At 48.0% G+C, this 19,176-nt stretch overlaps 1 long non-coding RNA gene across 1 annotated transcript in view; it reads left to right on the top strand.

The window, feature by feature from the left end:
- The window catches only part of LOC132420724 (uncharacterized), a 68,150-nt gene extending 48,980 nt beyond the window's left edge, over positions 1–19,170 (top strand). Inside the window, exon 4 of the long non-coding RNA XR_009518420.1 lies at positions 19,076–19,170. This is a non-coding gene — a long non-coding RNA (uncharacterized lncRNA). The remainder of the gene's footprint in view (positions 1–19,075) is intronic.
- Positions 19,171–19,176: the final 6 nt, after the last annotated feature.

Below are 19,176 nucleotides of genomic sequence, written 5' to 3'. Positions count from 1 at the left end.
GATGTTATTACCAAATGTATTTGTACCTATAGCCATTGTATTTGTGTGGGTATGTTAAAAAGCACTAATTTGTTGTGTTGAAACATTTAAAATAACTGCATTGGTTGTAACCAGGTTTTGGCATGTTCTCTACCTAGCACAAGACTACCACCCTTTTCCTGAAAGTTGCCTGGGTCTCTCTCAATGCAATTAGGAAAAAGATAAGGGAGACCCCATCCGATGACTTCTATTCTGTATGTGAAGTAAAGGGAGGGTGTTGGAAGCTTGGGGAGAAGGTTGAAGAGGGTTGTTACAGAGAATGGTACAGAGAGGTGACCACAGAAATGAGTAGGACAGCCAGGTGGTGGTGAGGGTCCATCTGGTGACCTGGACTTTGCAGTGGAACCTTCTGCCCTGAGTGGCGCTCCCCAGCCACTGCTCAGGAAGAAGCACTGAGAAGGTGGATCACAGAGCTCATCCATGGCTTTTGCCAGACAGTGAAAATATAGCAGCAACAGAGTTTAGGGAACTGAGACAATAACGCTGTTGGAATGGTGAATCGTGGAATCTAAGTTGGGTAAGGAGGGAATGAAGGAAGGGGAAGGAGAAATGGGATGGATCAGGAGAAGGTAGAGATGCTGGTGAGGTCCAAGAAGGGTCAGAGGGAGTCTGTTAAACCAGAAAGCTGGAAGGAAAAGAGACTGTGCCAGAGAGAGAGATGCCTGAACTGAGGACCTTGGAAATGGAGCCAATTACTGGCAGTAAATGGGAGTGGTGGCTGAGGTGAGTGGGGGAGGGCACTGGAGATCTGAGAAACCAGATTTAGGACGTGTCTTCCACGTGGATGCTGAAGTCATTAAGGACAATGACAGGACTTTAGGTGAAGAGAAGGATGGGAAGCCATGTGCCAAAGTCTCCAGTGACTACAGGGGAGTGGCCAGGAGGTGGGTGGACAACCTCAGGGCATTTACCAGAGGATGGAAGAGTGTGGTTCAGGAGAGGCATGGGGATATGATCATGAAATGTGTGGATGGAGCCTCACGTCCCAGGAGACCTGGGAGAGGTAGGGGAGGGGTGCAGGGTGGAGGACAGCCAAGAAGTGCAGGGTATTATGGGAGATGCTAGTGAGGTAGAGAAAAAACTCAACGAGGTAAAGGTTTTAAGAATATGGCAGTTGTGCTCAAAGTTAGCTTTCTCCACCTGCAGCAGTGGCATCATCTCATCACTTGGGAACTTATTAGATATGTAAATTTTGGGGTCCCACCTGAATCAGCTGGGTGGGGCCCAGAAATCTGTGCTTTAAAAAAAAATTTTATTGAAGTATAGTTGATTTACAATGTTGTGTTAATTTCTTCTGTACAGCAAAGTGACTCCGTTATACACATATATACATTCTTTTTTAATATTCTTTTCCATTATGGTTTATCATAGGATACTGAATATAGTTCCCTGTGCTATACAGTAGGACCTTGTTGTTTATCCATCATATACATAATAGTTTGCATCTGCTAATCCCAAACTCCCAATCCTTCCCTCCCCCACCCCCCTTCCCCCTTAGCAACCACAAGTCTGTTTTCTATGTCTGTGAGTCTGCTTCTGTTTCATAGATATGTTCATTTGTGTCGTATTTTAGATTCCATATATAAGTGACATCATATGGTATTTGTCTTTCTCTTTCTGACTTCATTTAGTATGATAATCTCTAGGTCCATCCATGTTGCTTCAAATAGCATTATTTCATTCTTTTTTATGGTTGAGCAATATTCATATATATATATATATTATATATATATATCCACATCTTTTTTATCCATCTGTCAATGGACATTTAGGTTATTTCCATGTCTTGACTCTTGTAAATAGTGCTGCTATGAACATAAGGGTGCATGTGTCTCTTCAAATATAGCTTTGTCTGAGTATATGCCCAAGAGTGGGAAGCAATCTGTGCTTTTAACAAGCTTTTTGGTGATTTTTATACATGCTTAAGTTTGAGACCCACAGGAATATGGTTTTGGGAAAAGTAATTCACTTTATGGAAAAAAAACACCTGAATCTCATGAAATCTATCATCACATGAAAAAGTGGACTCCATATGGATTAAAGACCTAAATGTGTCCAAAAAACTATGAAGTTAATAATGTAGGGCTTCCCTAGTGGCGCAGTGGATGAGAATCTGCCTGCCAATGCAGGGGACATGGGTTCGATCCCTGGTCTGGGAGGATCCCACATGCCGCGGAGGAACTAAGCCCGTGAGCCACAACTACTGAGCCCACATGCCTAAAGCCTGTGCTCTGCAACAAGAGAAGCCACCACAAGGAGAAGCCCGCGAACTGAAATGAGGAGTAGCCCCTGCTTACTGCAACTAGAGAAACCCCGCGTACAGCAACGAATACCCAACACAGCCAAAAATAAATAAATAAATATTTTTTAAATTAAAAAAAATAATGTAAAATGTTAAAGAATATCTTTGTGACCTTGGGGCAGGAATTAACTTTTTTTTTTTAAATAAATTTATTTATTTATTTTTGGCTATGTTGGGTCTTTGTTGCTGCTTGCGGGCTTTCTCTAGTTGTGGTGAGCCAGGGTTACTCTTCGTTGTGGTGTGCGGGCTTCTCATTGCAGTGGCTTCTCTTGTTGCAGAGCACAAGCTCTAGGCATGTGGGCTTCAGTAGTTGTGGTGCACAGGCTTAGTTGCTCTGCGGCATGTGGGATCTTCCCGGACCAGGGCTCGAACCCGCGTCCCCTGCATTGGCAGGCGGATTCTTAACCACTGCGCCACCAGGGAAGCCCCACAATACATCTTGCAAGAAGGCATATGAACAAAAGCATATATTAAACACCTTAAAATGGTAGCCCGTGCGGGGAGGGGTGGAAGGAAGTGGAAAGATAAAAGGAAATGAACAGCCACATGAATCAGGGACCCTGTGCAGACCATGGTGATAACATGCTGTGAACTGAGAAGGTGATTAACTCAAGCCTCTCTGCACCTGAGGTCCCACAGCCAGGAAAGGAGGTGGGTGGAGGGGGATCAATAATGTTAAAGATAAGGCCTTTTTTCAGTACATTAAAGATGTTTCTCTTTTTTTCAATAAAAGGCTGGAAAAAGTTTGGAGGAGGAGGACAGGCAGGAAAAGGAGGTGGGCAGAAAGGGCAGAAAAAAGAGGAGAGAGAAGAAAGAAAAGATGATGGAGAGAGAGAAGGGGGGCGGGTCGTGGACGTGGACGGCATTCTTTCCTGGGGTCTCTGGGCTGGACTGGAGACGGAAAGGGTCAGGGTTGCCTAAAGCCCTCTGGAGCTCTGAGGCCCCACGGGGAGGCCTATATTTCAGAAGCTCCTCTGAACAACCCGGGCTCAGCAGGACACGACGCGCTCCGTGTGCAGGAAACTGAGCAGTGCTGATTTTTGCATATCTTCCTGTCTCCCCCACCAATCCAGTAGTGTGTGGAAGGCAGAGTTAATAAAGTGATTGGACTATTTTTAAAGCCATTTGCACAAATAAAGTGTACCACCTTAGGTGTAAACACAGCGACCACTAATTGGAGACTGTGAGTAGGAAGGAAGAATACAAAGAACAAAAGGTAATGAAGAAGTATGTAAAGGCTTATTGATAAGGATGCTCATCTGGACATTATTTATGATAATGAAAAATTAGTAAAATAAGTTAAATGTCCAATAGTAGAGACTTGGTTAAAAATGTATGCCACATTCATACAATAGAATACACTAAAAATGAAGGTATGAGAGAATTTTTGATGTTAAGGAAAAATGTCTGTGATATATTGCTGTCCTAGGGAAAAGTCACAAAGAGTATGCACTGAATACTCTTTTTTTCTAAAAAATGTAAATGTTTAACTGCGTAGAAAGGAGACAGGAGTATCTTCACCAAAATATTAACAGCAGTAGACTTAAGATCATGCACTTTACAGGCATGTAAATTGTATCTCAAAACAAAGTTTTAGAAAATATTAACGCTAGTGGTCTCTGGGTAGGGTGATATTTTTCATTGTGTTTATGAAAAAACTTTATGGTAGTAAATATGTGTTCACTTTTGTAGACAGACAACAGAATAGCCACTTCTTTCTATGTGTGGGAGAGCATTCTGTGGGGAGTCTGGCAGTCCCTTACCCCACTCTGTCTAGAGGAGAGGCAGCAGAGAAATGGCGGGCACTTAAGCCTAGCCTGGCCTGGGAAAAGGCTGGCACTTGGCCTCTGTTTTCACCAGCCCCTTGACCAGCCAGCTCTGGCCAGCTCAGCCACTTACACGGCCAGAGCTGGTTGTTTCAGGAACTGCCCTAAGAGCTGCTGTTGCTTTCCTGGAAGATAGGAGAGCCAGGAGGCAAGGGCTGGAGAGGGATGAGCCAAGGTCACTTGATAAACGCTAAACACTATTTACAACCATATCTCTCACCCCTCCCGCACATCTCCTCGTCTCGTTTCACTCCCACAGCGCGGCCCGTGGCAGGTTAAGGGATGCGGTGGGCAGCATTCCCTGCGGGCAGAGACATGGGTGGTTTCGTGGCGGGTGGCTCTGCGGTTCGGCTCTCCCTTGCCTCTTACTGTAAACAATGCTACCATTATTGAGAGTTGACCATGTGCCAGGTGTGTGCCTACATAATTGCAATTTCTCACAACCCTCTGAGGTCCCTACTGTTCTGAGGCCTACTTTCCAGATGAAGAACTCGAGGCTCAGAGAGGTTAAGAAACTCACCCTAGGTAACACAGCCAGGTGGGTGGTAGTAGATTGGTGTCAGTAAATTGGCTTTACTATGCATGCGCAGGTAAGGGGAACCAAGTTTGGTTAGGCAACAGATCTAGTGTAACAACCCGGCCCTCCGGATTCCAGCTAGCGAGATTGCCCCCTGCGGGGCCTAAGTCAGGCCAGGCAGAGGCTCCCAAGGTCAGGGAGGGGGCGGCCCCATAGGCTCCACGGCCTAAGGGAGCCGCCGAGCCGTCGCGGGGACAAGTTCCGACTGGGACTAGTAGCGAGCCTAGTGTCGCCATCAACGCCCGGGGGCAGAGGCGGGGGACTGCTGGACAGCGGGCGAGGCCCGGAGGGCGCCTCTGGACAATTCCATCAACACGGGCGGGGCGGGGCTTGGCGGCAGCCCTCCATTTCCGGGGACGCAGCGCCGGACCGAGGGTATTCGCGGGGACATCCCGGGTCCCCAGGGAGTTGGGCCGGCCTGGAAGCAGGGACGAGTCTGGGGACACCCCGAGAAGAAGGGCTGCGCCGCCGCGCAGAGGTGACCCTGTCGTGGGCGGTGGTTGCGCGCGGGCCGTGACACTCAGGTAGGCGCAGGGAACAGGAAGGTCGGGAGCCGCGGCCCCGGGAGGAGGCGGAGGGAGCGGAGGCAACCCCGAGGCAGCCGCCGCCCCTGCCCCTCACTTCCCGCCTGGCCCCTCTCCCAAGAGGGCGCCACCTGCACGCTCTGTTGGGCACCGGCGCCCGCCACTGAGGGAGCCTGTTGTCATGGCAGCGCAGAAGGCCGGGCCCACGTTCCCATGGCCACCCGGGGCCTCTGAGCCAAACCTGCAGCTGAGAGGCAGTAATCCTGGCCCTGGAGGGAGATCATTTGGAATTTGGGAAAGGCCTTGGCCCCTCCTCGGAATGGTCTGGGTTTGACCTCTGAGTTAGGCTCTTTGTCATAGCTTCTACTCTCTGAGCGACAAAGTGGACATAGGGGTTAGGAGGGAAAGGAAGTTGGGGTCCTGGAAATGAGGCTGCTCTAGTGGCCTCCCTGGAGCCATTCTGGTCTGGCAAAAAGACTCAGGGGCCCTGGGTCACCTGGGTAAGGTCGTCAACCTCTGCTCACATCTCCTCACCTGTAATGTGAGTATGCCATTTGGTTTATGAGTCACAGGTTTCTTGTAAGGGTCGAATGCCGTAAGGACAGGGAAGCACACAATCAAAAAAAAATTTTTTTCCCCTGTAGATGGTTTAGCACTGGAAGAGATATAGAAATCCAGCCGGACCCACCCCTTATTACCATAGGAGAAAATGGATCCAGAGAAGTTAAATTACTTCCCAAGATGACAGTGAGTTGGGAAGGTCAGGATTTGAACCTAGTCTCCTGACTTCCAGGCTGTGACTGTTTCCTCCGGTGGTTATTATTACTGAAGCTCAGGGAAATCTGTGGTATTTCTCCTTGCAACCCGGGGCTCAAACTTTTGGTGACAGGTGATCTAAAGATATGGACACTGGCAGCAGGTGAACCAAAGATGGGAAATGGAGGCTGGCACCTTGAGGAGAGCCGAAAGAGCCTCTCTCCCTGGTGCATAGGTCCTATGCCTTGGGGCTCTTGCTTTTATCTGACAGGATTGCCCTAAATTAATCCCCAGGAGCCAAGCATTCAACAGCTTTCCTAAATACCATCTCTTCTGAAGCTAACAAATCTGTTGAGACTGTGTGAGCAAGAAATCCTTTGGCAGCCCTAAAGCAGGGAAGTGGGACTTCCCACATCAGTGAGGTGCCTTTCCTTTGAAAAGGTTAAGAGCAATGTGGACAAAGAGATCCAGAAAGGAACACTTGAATGAATCATTTGGAAATGATTTGAGACAGTCAACTAGAACAGAAAACCCATTTATTCATTTAGTAAATATTTACTGGGTGCCTGCTATTCCCAAACGTTTACTGGGGCTGGAGATTAAAAACCTGAGTTAGGCAGGTCTGGTCCCTGCACTCAAGGAGCTTATGGAAGAGATGGGAAGAGAGGGATGTGATGTGTAAATGAGTATTTCACTACAGCATCATGAGTGACTTGATGGAAATCTGAGCAGAGTACCGAGGGAGCTCAGAGGAGCAACTCTGGAAATCAGTTGAAAACAGCACGATTCTAGCCTGTGAAGCCTGGGAGCACTTCTGGTGCTCTGCCAGGTTGGCCTTTTGTTGGAGACAAAGGAATAAGTGAGTGAAAGTGTCTAAAGAAATGTGGACAAGGGTGGGTATTCTCTGGAAAGAAGAGTTTGAGGAATCTTGATGAACTGGAAGCTCTGTGAAGGCAGAACCGTGTCAGTTTCCTTCAGCTTCAGTGATGCTTAGAAGGCAGCAAGTGCACAAGAACTATTTGTTGAGTGAGTGAAAGAAGGAAGGGAAGGAGGGGAGAGGGAGAGAGGGAGGAAAGAACAGCAGCTTATATTATCAAGAGGAGGATGGCTATAACTGGAGACAAAGCCCTGGTTGAAATTCTAACTATATGTAGAGCATCTACATGGTGTTCTGGATTCAGATCTAGTTTCTGGTCCTAGTCCTAACCTACCACTTATGTGACCGTAGCAAGTCCCTGGACCTCTCTATGCCCCACTTCTCATCTGTAAAGTGGGAGTATCATAATTCCTGTTTCATCCTGTTGTGAGAATTAAATAAATGACTGGTTGTAAAAAACTCAGCACAGTGGCTTACTTATAGTAAGTGCTCAATCAATGTTAGCCTTATAAGTGTCAGCTTTGCTCTGGGTGGAATAGTTTGCCAAATAATTCATGTCAAGGTTATATAACTACTCCTAAGTGAGGTATAATTTCTTTTTACCTGATAAAGGCTAATTCTGAAAATTCGCTTTGTCTTCAGACTAACACACCTCAAAGAAATTATTCTTTACTATTTTTTTTTCGCGGGGAGGAGGGCAACAATCTTTTTGAAATCAGTTGAAAGCTCAGATCCCTCTCATCAGAAGTGGCGTATCATTCTTGGGGTTCACAACTCACTGAAGCCGACCCTGGTGGTTAAGGGGCTCCCTGCTCAGTTCCACTGCTCACAGGCTGTAAGGAAAGAGCTAAGGCTCTTAGATAAAGAGTTTGAGAGGAGCAAGGCAGGTCTGCTCCCTTTCAGGGGGCTTATGGGGTCCCTGTGGACTGGGTGGGTCAGGCCCCAGGTCCAGGCCCCTTAGAGCCCCCTCCTTTGCTAGAGCCAAGCTGGGCCCACTCAGAGCCTCGTGGCATCCTCCAGCCTGACACTCAGCACGTAAATGGTGCTGTCAGGCGTCCCAGGAATCTCGGGCCTAGGTAGCTGGTATGTAAGATCCCTGTCCAAGCATGGATCTTTGGTGCCTCCCTCACATTGGCTTTCTGTGAGCGTTGTCTCCTGGTGCCATTGCTTTAGGGTGGCAAGTGGACACATCACCAAGGTAATGCATTCCTCCCTCCATCCTATCAAAGCAGTCTTCGGAGCCACAGGAAATCAATGGAACCCACCTGTTCAGTCCCCCACCTGATGGGCTCACCTGTCTAGGTCCACTCTCCACAGGCAGTGCTGGAACCAAGAGCAAGGCTCTCTGTCTGGGAGAAAGAGTTGTAGCCACCAGGTAACCTAAGGTGACTGGGAAACTGCAGAAGTCAGAGAGCCCCTCTTCTTTGGGAGGGGAGAGCCTTGGTCCTCTGGAAAGGAAGCTTAGTTCCCTGGGGTGGAGGAAGGGCCTTGGCTGGGTTTTCTTTCCCTTCATGTAGCAATGGCCAGGGGTCTAGGGCTCAGAGTAGGATTTACGGAAGAAGAACTTGGGGGCAAACGGAGAGGTAGATTCCTGGTTTCTTGAGATGTTGGGAATGGAGGGGCCTCAGGTCTGATAAGCCAAACTAGAAACCAGACTGTGTCCTAGACCCTTATGCTTCTCGCTCCCCATCCTTACCTGGCCTAGAACATCTACCTCCCACCTGTGAGTGGCTGCAGTGGTTTCAGGGGAAAGAGAGTCTCTGAGCATTAATTGTGCCCCTGCGGGATGACAGTTGCCAAGCATCAGCCAGGCCAGTTACCCAGGGTCTCCAGGCCCCTTTGGGGAGCAGGCCTGCGGGCACAGGCACACAGGCCCTCCTGAACTTGTCTTGGGGGCAGGGACATGACAGTGGCAACTTTGTGTTCTACCGTGTCGAGGCAGGGGCAGGCTGAACCCTGCTGGTTGCACCACAGCCCTGTGGGGTAGGGGGAATCCCCTCCCAGGGAGTGGCCAGCTCAGGCCCCGACAGGCCCCAGCAGGGGTGGCGCTGGGGAGAGCGGCAGGCTCTTCACCACAGCGGGCACACCCGGGGCCTGGGCTGGGCAGGCCGGTTCCTTCTCCCTGTAAGAGTTGCACCCTCAGCTCTAGGTTTGTAGGAGGCGGCTGAACCTGAGCGGAGAGCCCGGAAGGGGGTCCTCTGGGTTGGGCATCTAAGATGGTCACGGCCACTTTTAAGTAATGAGGTGAACCGATAATATAATGTGCGTTCACCACAGGCCAGTGCTGCCAGTCACCTTATGTGCACTGTCTCATCAGCTCTCCTAACAGCCCAGGCAGTACTGTTAGCGTTCCCATCTTACAGATGAAGAAACTGAGGCTCGGAGAGATCGTGTGGCTTGCTCACAGTCCCCAGAATGATGGATGGTGCTGAGATTATCCTTATGGAAGAACTGGTGTGTTCCTCCCCTGGATTTTTTTTTTTTTTTTAGTTTTTGGCCACACCCCACGGCATGTGGGATCTTAGTTCCCCCCCGACCAGGGATCGAACCTGCACCTCCTGCATTGGAAGGCAGAGTCTTAACCACTGGACTGCCGGAGAGGTCCCCATCCCTGGATTCTAATCACTTGGAAGAGCAAGCAACATAAGGGACCAGTGGAGGGGCGTGCGGTTTGGGGAACAGAGATGAGGCCATTTACATTTATTGCCAGACTCCGGTTAAAAGCCACCTGTGAGATTTGAAGGCAGTGTTCGTGCTGGCCCTGTGAATGCCCTCTGCTGCAGAGGGCACTGCCCCAGGGAAGCTCCCAGCACCCCCCACCCTGGGATCTGGAACTCATTGGCTGACTTAAAAGCACACACAGGGTGGGCCAGCTGGTGTCACTTCCTCATCAAAATGTATTGATGCTGCAGCCAAGCCCCGGAGGAGGAGACAGCAGCAGTGTGCCCAGCCAGTGCAGGTGGGGAGCTGCAGCTGCAGGTTGGCATGAGAGGAGGGCTCCGGGCTACGAGGGGACGGTGGCAGGGGGCCAAGGCCCTGGGAGCTGGGCCTTAGCCAGTGCGTGTCTTCAAGGCCTTACTGGGCAGCCTGCCAGCCAGAACCCGGGGATGGGAGGAGCTTGAGTGCTACTCCAGGAGGGGGCGGGTGGGACCCTGGGTTCAAGCTCCGCTGGGCTTGGCAGGAGGCCCCTCCTCCACGGCCAGCAAACAAAGCAAAGCCATGGCCTCCAGAGTAGAATTGTGGGGGCTGGAGAGCCAGGCTCCCCTGGGTCGGAATGAGAGCGGGCAGGCCCGGCTGGGGGCAGCCTGGCAGGAGCCATGCGTACCCAAGGACAGGGCTGGCCTGCACCTGGGCAGAGGCTGTACCTATAGATGATTAATGAGTGTTGATGGCTTGAGAGGCTGACTGTGGTCTGGACTGACCATTCCACTGCCAGCACTTGCCCTGAGCCTCCGCTGCCTGTTTCCTTTGCGCTGAGCAGTTTAGTAGGACAGTGGACTCGTGTGTTCATTTGCTTTATATTTTGAGCCGTGCTTCCCTTTATTTTCTTTCTCTTGTAGCCTTTCATATTTCTCTTCACTTTCTCCCCCTTGTATAGCTAGTCTCATTTTCTTCTTTCACCTGATTCTACAGGTGAGGTGTTGTTTGTTTTTTTTTTTTTACCTTTCAGTCTCTAGAGTCCCCCCCCCCCCCCCCCGCCACCGGCATGATAACAGGTATAAGGTATACGTTTACACATAGGGAAATGGACAGATCTTAAGTGTACAGCTCGAGAAATTTTAATATTTGTATGCACTTGGGAAACCAACATCCAGATCAAGATATGGAGGGGCTTCCCTGGTGGCACAGTGGTTGAGCGTCTGCCTGCCGATGCAGGGGACACAGGTTCGTGCCCCGGTCCGGGAAGATCCCACATTCCACGGAGCGGCTGGGCCTGTGAGCCATGGCCGCTGAGCCTGCGCCGTCCGGAGCCTGTGCTCCGCAACGGGAGAGGCCACAACAGTGAGAGGCCCGCGTACCGCTAAAAAAAAAAAAAAAAAAAGATATGGAATATTCTTGTCATCCCTAAAGTTTCCTTGTCTGCCTGAGAGGCATGTGGCCCTGTTTTGTTTGGCTTCTTTGCATGTACTCGTATGTGCGTTTTACCTCTCATTCTTGCATTTTTATCTTTCTTATGTGTGTGTTTGTGTGTACATGAGAGACAGAACGTCAGAGAGAGAGAGAGAGAGAGAGAGAGAAGGAAGGAGGGTGAGGATGGATGGGCAAAGGCTGTGTAAGTGTAGACAGAGAAAGGGCCAGACTTGATGCCTGCATCTTGCTGACTGGGGGCAAAGAGGAAGTGTTGCTTTTCTCTTCGTCTCTTTTTTTGAATTTTATTTTATTTATTTTTTATACAGCAGGTTCTTATTAGTTATCTGTTTTATACATATTAGTGTATATATGTCAATCCCAATCTCCCAATTCATCCCACCACCACCACCCCCGGCACTTTCCTCCCTTGGTGTCCATACGTTTGTTCTCTACATCTGTGTCTCTATTTCTGCCCTGCAAACCGGTTCATCTGTACCATTTTTCTTGGTTCCACATATATGCATTAATATATGATATTTGTTTTTCTCTTTCTGACTTACTTCACTCTGTATGACAGTCTTTAGATACATCCACGTCTCTACAAATGACCCAATTTCGTTCCTTCTTATGGCTGAGTAATATTCCATTGTATATATGTACCACATCTTCTTTATCCATTCGTCTGTCGATGGGCATTTAGGTTGCTTCCATGACCTGGCTATTTTAAATAGTACTACAATGAACATTGGGGTGCATGTGTCTTTTTGAATTATGGTTTTCTCTGGGTATATGCCCAGTAGTGGGATTGCTGGGTCATATGGTAATTCTATTTTTAGTTTTTTAAGGAACCTCCATACTGTTCTCCATAGTGGCTGCATCAATTTACATTCCCACCAACAGTGCAAGAGGGTTCCCTTTTCTCCACACCCTCTCCAGCATTTGTTGTTTGTAGATTTTCTGATGATGCCCATTCTAACTGGTGTGAGGTGATACCTCATTGTAGTTTTGATTTGCATTTCTCTAATAATTAGCGATGTTGAGCAGCTTTTCATGTGCTTCTTGGCCATCTGTATGTCTTCTTTGGAGAAATGTCTATTTAGGTCTTCTGCCTATTTTTTGATTGGGTTGTTTGGTTTTTTTGATATTGAGCTGCATGAGCTGTTTATATATTTTGGAAATTAATCCTTCGTCCGTTGATTTGTTTGCAAATATTTTCTCCCATTCTGAGGGCTGTCTTTTCATCTTATTTGTAGTTTCCTTTGCTTTGCAAAAGATTTTAAGTTTCATTAGGTCCCATTTGTTTATTTTTGTTTTTATTTCCATTACTCTAGGAGGTGAATCAAAAAAGATCTTGCTGTGATTTATGTCAAAGAGTGCTCTTCCTATGTTTTCCTCTAAGAGTTTTATAGTGTCTGGTCTTAGATTTAGGTCTCTAGTCCATTTTGAGTTTATTTTTGTGTATTGTGTTAGGGAGTGTTCTAATTTCATTCTTTTACATGTAGCTGTCAGTTTTCCCAGCACCACTTACTGAAGAGACTGTCTTTTCTCCATTGTATATTCTTGCCTCCTTTGTCATAGATTAGTTGACCATAGGTGCGTGGGTTTATCTCTGGGCTTTCTATCCTGTTCCATTGATCTATGTTTCTGTTTTTGTGCCAGTACCATATTGTCTTAATTACTGTAGTTTTGTAGTATAGTCTGAAGTCAGAGAGTCTGATTCCTCCAGCTCCGTTTTTTTCCCTCAAGACTGCTTTGGCTATTTGGGGTCTTTTGTGTCTCCATACAAATTTTAAGATTTTTTGTTCTAGCTCCATAAAAAATGCCACTGGTAATTTGATATGGATTGCATTGAATCTGTAGATTGCTTTGGGTAGTATAGTCATTTTCACAATATTGATTCTTCCAATCCAAGAACATGATATATCTCTCCATCTGTTTGTGTTATCTTTGATTTCTTTCATCAGTGTCTTATAGTTTTCTGAGTACAAGTCTTTTACCTCCTTAGGTAGGTTTATTCCTAGGTATTTTATTCTTTTTGTTGCAATGGTGAATGGGATTGTTTCCTTAATTTCCCTTTCTGATCTTTCATTGTTAGTGTATAGGAATGCAAGAGATTTCTGTGCATTAATTTTGTATCCTGCAACTTTACCAAATTCATTGATTAGCTCTAGTAGTTTTCTGGTGGCATCTTTAGGATTCTCTATGTATAGTATCATGTCATCTGCAAACAGTGACAGTTTTACTTCTTCTTTTCCAATTTGTATTCCTTTTATTTCTTTTTCTTCTCTGATTGCCATGGCTAGGACTTCCAAAACTATGTTGAATAATAGTGGTGAGAGTGAACATCCTTGTCTTGTTCCTGATCTTAGAGGTTTCAGTTTTTCACCATTGAGAATGATGTTGGCTGTAGGTTTGTCATATATGGCCTTTATTATGTTGAGGTAGGTTCCCTCTATGCCTAATTTCTGGAGAGTTTTTATCATAAATGGGTGTTGAGTTTTGTCACAAGCTTTTTCTGCATCTTTTTATACTCTTTCCAAGCCACCCCCTGAGCTCTTTATAAACACCGGCATTCTGGCTGAGAAAGACTTGCCTACAACCCAGAGTGGCACAGGGGAGCAGGAGACACAGTGTTGGCTTGGGAACCACTCTTTAGCCCACGGGAAGTCAGCTCAAATGAGGTTTTTCTCTGTCGTCCTCCTGTTTTTTCCGCTCTGGGGAGAACAAATTAGCACACTGACGGAAGACAGTGGAGCCCACAAGGCCTGAGGCCACCATGCTGGGGGCATGGGATAGAGGGCTCATCTCCAGGCCAACAGTTGGGTCCCTCATTTTGTCTGCCCTGTGGAGATCCTGCTTGAGTGCCATGCTAGGCAGTGGGGTTTCCAAAGACAAGACCCATTACTGTCCTCAAGGGGCCTGCCACTGAGTTGGCATAAGACACACTTGAAGCGTCTGAGCAGCCATGAGCAGGATATAATTAACCACCAGGCGAGTCTCCATCAGCCCCTGCCTCATCTCCTCAGAGAGGAGCATAGCAGTCAGACAACCCATGTGTTGCCAAGACACTAGGGCAAGCCAGGCTTGCTGTGGCTTGAGAAGCTACCTGACATGGAGATTCAGGCACTCAACAAATTCTAATTGACCACATGCCACTATCAGGCCCTGTTCTAGGTAAGAGCTGTAAGCAGAAGACAGAAGGAAATGCTATGGGTAGTACCATGATTTCAATAAGATTTCTTGCAATTTTTTTCATATTATTGTTATTTTTTTTTTTTTGGCCGTGCTATGCGGCTTGTGGGATTTTAGTTCCCCAGCCAGGGATTGAACCCGGGCCCTCAGCAGTGAGAGCATGGAGTCCTAACCACTGGACCACCAGGGGATTCCCTCGTATTATTATTATGGATAATATGAAGAAATGTGGGCCGAATGGTACAGTAAGGAGGATACATAGCTAATTGTTCAACCTACAAAGGGTATTGATCAGTTTCAGCCCGGATGGAGGTTTCCAGTGTGCTCTGTTTTTGGCCCTGTCTCACTCAGTTCCCCCCCGCGCCGCAAATTTACAAAACACTGATATAAAAACACCCATAACTTTCTATATTAACCAACTGTTAAAACTTTGCCATAGTAGCACTCACACTCTTTTTTTTTTTAATTTTTATTTATTTATTTTGGCTGCGTTGGATCTTCGTTGCTGGGCGCGGGCTTTCTCTAGTTGCAGCGAGCGGGGTCTACTCTTCGTTGTGGTGCGCGGGCTTCTCATTGCAGTGGCTTCTCTTGTTATGGAGCACGGACTCTAGGCAGGCGGGCTTCAGTAGTTGCAGCACGCGGGCTCAGTAGTTGTGGCTTGTGGGCTCTAGAGCGCAGGCTCAGTAGTTGTGGCACACAGGCTTAGTTGCTCCGTGGCATGTGGGATCTTCCCGGACCAGGGCTTGAACCCGTGTCCCCTGCATTGGCAGTTGGATTCTTAACCACTGCACCACCAGGGAAGTCCCCACACTCTTTCTTTCTAATACACACAAAGAACATGCTTGTTTTGGCTGAATCATTTGAAAGTAACTTGTAGACATCGTGATATTGCACGTCTACAGACCTCAGCAGGCATCTCCAAAGAACAATGACATTCTCCTAAGAACACAATACCATTATTATAACCTAAGAAAATGAACAATAATGCCGTAATATCATCAAATACACAGTGTGTGTTAAAATTTTCCCAATTGCTCTATGGCTTTTTTTTTTCTTCAGAATTCAAACAAGGTTCACATATTGCATTTGATTATCATGTCTTTTTAGTTTCCTAACCTAAAACAGTTCCCCTGTCCTTTTTGTCTTTTCATCAGTTTGATCTTTTTGAAGAGTCCAGGTTATTTGTCTTGTAGAATGCTGGATGTATCTGATTGTGTCCTCATTATTAGATCTGGCTTAGACACTTTTGCTACAATGGTTGATGAGTTGTATATTTCTTATTGCTTCCTATCAGGAGGTAAATGATATCAGGTAGTCCCACTACCAGTGATATTACTTTTGGCCACTTGATTAAGATGGTGTCCACTGGGGGAAAAAAAAAGAAAAAGATGGTGGCCACCAGAGTTCTCCCTTAGAGAAACATTTTCCCACTGGTAATTAGTAAAAGTCATCTGTGGGACAGATTTTGAGACCTTGTTAATATAGTTTCCTAAAAATCTGCCACCCAAACGTTTAGCATCCACTGATTATCCCTGTTTGAATCTCGATTTTCTAAGTCTACCATTTCTTCTACATTTATCCGGCAGCACTTTTCTACAGAGAAAAGCATCCTTTCTAGCCCTTCTCTTTCTCTGTCTGTGCTTCGCCGAGTTTTACTGTGGACTAATGGATTGTTTTATTTTGATGCATTAGAATCCATTACTTCCTTATGCTTTCTGTTGCTCAAATTGTCCCAAGTTTGGTCATCCAGCTGGCCCTATATCCTTTGGACATGACCCCATTAGTCTTTAGTCACTTCCTTGTTTCCCGGCCCAACACAACATCCCAGACTCACCTTGTACTTTCCCTTTCATTTCTACAGGGAGTCCTGGAACCTTTTATTGGAGAGTAATATTTAGAAACCAAGAAGTGGGTGCTAGGTCTGCTCACCTAATATTTTTATCAATGATTTTAATACAAGGTCAAGAATGCTTATCAGATTTATAGATGACTCAAAACTGGGAGAGGAAGCCTAATGTATAATAGAATCAATATTCAAAATGACCTCACTAGGATGAAATCTGGGCCAGAACCAATAGATTTAAAGGAGATCAATACAAAGTCTTGTGCTTAGGTTGAAAAAGTTAATTGCATAATTTCCGGTTTGGGGGAATCCTAGACCAAAGTCGATATCAAAAAGCAGCTCTGGGGCTTCCCTGGTGGCGCAGTGGTTGGGAGTCTGCCTGCCGATGCAGGGGACGCGGGTTCGTGCCCCAGTCCGGGAAGATCCCGCATGCCGCGGAGCGGCTGGGCCTGTGAGCCATGGCCGCTGGGCCTGCGCGTCCGGAGCCTGTGCTGCGCGGCGGGAGAGGCCACAACAGTGAGAGGCCCGCATACCGCAAAAAAAAAAAAAAAAAAAAGTAGCTCTGGTTGTTTGTTGACATGTACCAGCAGTATTCCATGACTCTCAGGCTGCATTCATTCATTCATTTGTTCAGCCAATACTTACTGAGGGCCTACCATATGCCAGGCACTGTTCTAGAGGCTAGGGATGTGTTAGTTCCCTTCTCAGTCAACATTCTTGGGGGTGAGAAGGTGGGTAGGCAGTTCAGACAATAAAGAAAAACCACAACAAATAAATCATATAGTGTTTTAGATGATGAGCGCTTTGAAGAAACATCTCAGGGCAAGGGGAATATTGGGGGAAGTTCTGATTCTTCAAGGTTATCTTTGAGGAAAGATTTGACAGAAACAAGGGACTCAATCAGTTTCTGGGAAGAGTGCTCCAGGCAGAGAGAGTAGCCAGGGCAAAGGTCCTAATACAAGAGTGTTCACAAGTGTGCCTGGGGTAGAGTGAATGGGGGAAGAGCAGTGGATGATGCAATGGTGGTAGGGGTGAGGTAGCCTAGGGCCTTGCAGACCACTGTAAGGAACCACTGGAGGGTTTTGAGCAGAGGAGTGCCATGACTTCACTTTGGTTTTGAAAAACTCCCTCTGGCTGCAGAGTTGAGAAAAGATTGTAAGGGGCGCAAGGGTGGAAGAAAGGAGACCAGTTAGGCCGCCCTTGCAGCACCCAGGAGAGGGCAGTAACTGGGCCCCCAGGAGGTGGTAAGTGATCAGACTGTAGATTTGCTAGTGGACTGGATGTGAGGAGCAAGTGAGAAGAAAGGAATTAAGGTTTTTAACCTGAGCAATTTAAAGATGGACTTGCCATTAAATGAGATGGGAAAGGCTCACACAGATGGAGCATGTTTTGGGGAGGGAGAAGGGAGAGATCAGGAGCTTGGTTTGAGACCATGTTGAATTTAAGATACCTGTCAGAAAAGAGAGCCTGGTAGAAATGTTGAGGCCAGTTGGAGTTTAGGACAGAGGTCCTAGCTACAGACAGAAACATGGACATCACTGGCTAAAGATGGATTGACACCATTAATAGCGGCAAAGTGTCCCAGGCCTGGGCAATGCTGGAACTACAAGTAGCTGGTGCTGCGCACGTCCCATGCGGAATTCTGTGTCCAGGGCTGGGAACCCCTGTAAAAGGGGTACTGCTGGCCTGGACCATAGCCATAGAAGGGTATTGGGATGGTGGAGGTACAGAAATCATGGAAGCTTGCTGTGCACGAGGAGACCTGGGACCACGTGAGCACTGTGCCCACCCCCTGAGGGCCACCCTGTGGGAGGCCCTGGGAATGGGGTGAGAGCAAAAGGTGCCAGCTCTGAGAAGGCTAATTTTGGCTGGGGGTGAAGAGCCATTGCGGCTAATTCCTGGAGGAACTGTCCCCACTGCCATGGAAATGACTGGCAGAGGTTTTCAAAGTCCTTTTGACTTGAACTACAGGAAGAATTACACTTTACTGTGATCCTGTGCACACTTAGGAAAAGTTGAAACAAGTTTCCTAAAGCTTACTTATCGATAATTTCTATGGTCATTGCACTTTGGTATCTTCCATTCTATTTCTTTTTTAATGCTGATAGGGATCCACTAAATTGATTTCAGGATCCACTAAGGGATCCAGTCTGCAGTTTGAAACCCCTGGTCTCAGCACAACTGAACTCCACCCCTGGGTATTCACACTGCAGGAGGATTGAGGGTGGGTGCCTCTGGAATTCCAGCCTTAGGGAGTACTTTCCCCTGCCAGGCTACGTGCAGGTTGTGGAGAAGGTCCACCTCCTTGGCAGTACATTAAGTCCTATTATCCCACTTAAGCTAATCTTGCCCGGATCCCCCCATCCGAGGTTTGGCTTCGTGCGGACAGAATTCCAAACGTGGATGACCCCGCAGGGTACCTAGATTAAGTGTTAAGCCTCTAAGTGAACACTCAAGACCTAAGGTGGAATGACCCCTGCAGAAATTAGGTGCAGAAGCAACTAGCCCCGGAGTCTACCAGCTCGGCGGAGTTCATTTGGTTACGGACAGTGGGTGCCAGGAGCATTGCGGGGGGACGGGGGGGGGCGGCAGGGATAAAGGGAGAAGACACGGGAGCGCAGTGTAGAGACCCAAACGTTTTCCCAAACGAACGCGCTGAGGGTCCTAGAGGAGCCGGAAGGGGCCGGGGCGGCTGTGGGAGGGTCTGAGAGGTGGGGGCGGGGAACTAGGGGTCTGCTTTCCTCCGTGCCCCCGCGCTCCCGCGGACTCGGCTGGTACTGATCCCCGGGCTTGGCCCCCTCCGGACGCGCACCAAGCTAGGTGCACCCAGCTGGCGCCCCTTGAGCCTCCAGCGCCCAGGAAGGAGGAAGGGGAAAGGGGTGGGTCGGGCACGAGCTGAGCAGGGAGAGGCTGGACTAACCGCCCAACTTCCTCCTTCAGCCCCTCCCTCCCGCACTCGCGGGCGAGCTTCGACCGAACGGAGCTAGTGGAAGACCGCGGTGCAGCTGGGGGCGGAGGGGCCAGGGTTCGCAGCAGCCCACGTGACCCCATTTCCCACCCGGTTCCAGCCCCCAGGTCCGGAGGCGGGGGCCCGGCGACCGACTCCCGGCCGGACTTCGCGGTGGGGCCGCCGCCCGCGAGTCCTATAGAGCCACCTGAGCCGGAGTCC

This window comes from Delphinus delphis, chromosome 2 (assembly GCF_949987515.2).
Source record: "Delphinus delphis chromosome 2, mDelDel1.2, whole genome shotgun sequence".
Lineage (NCBI taxonomy): Eukaryota > Metazoa > Chordata > Mammalia > Artiodactyla > Delphinidae > Delphinus > Delphinus delphis.
Note: the sequence above shows the minus strand (reverse complement) of the source record. Positions and strands in the feature narration are given on the sequence as shown.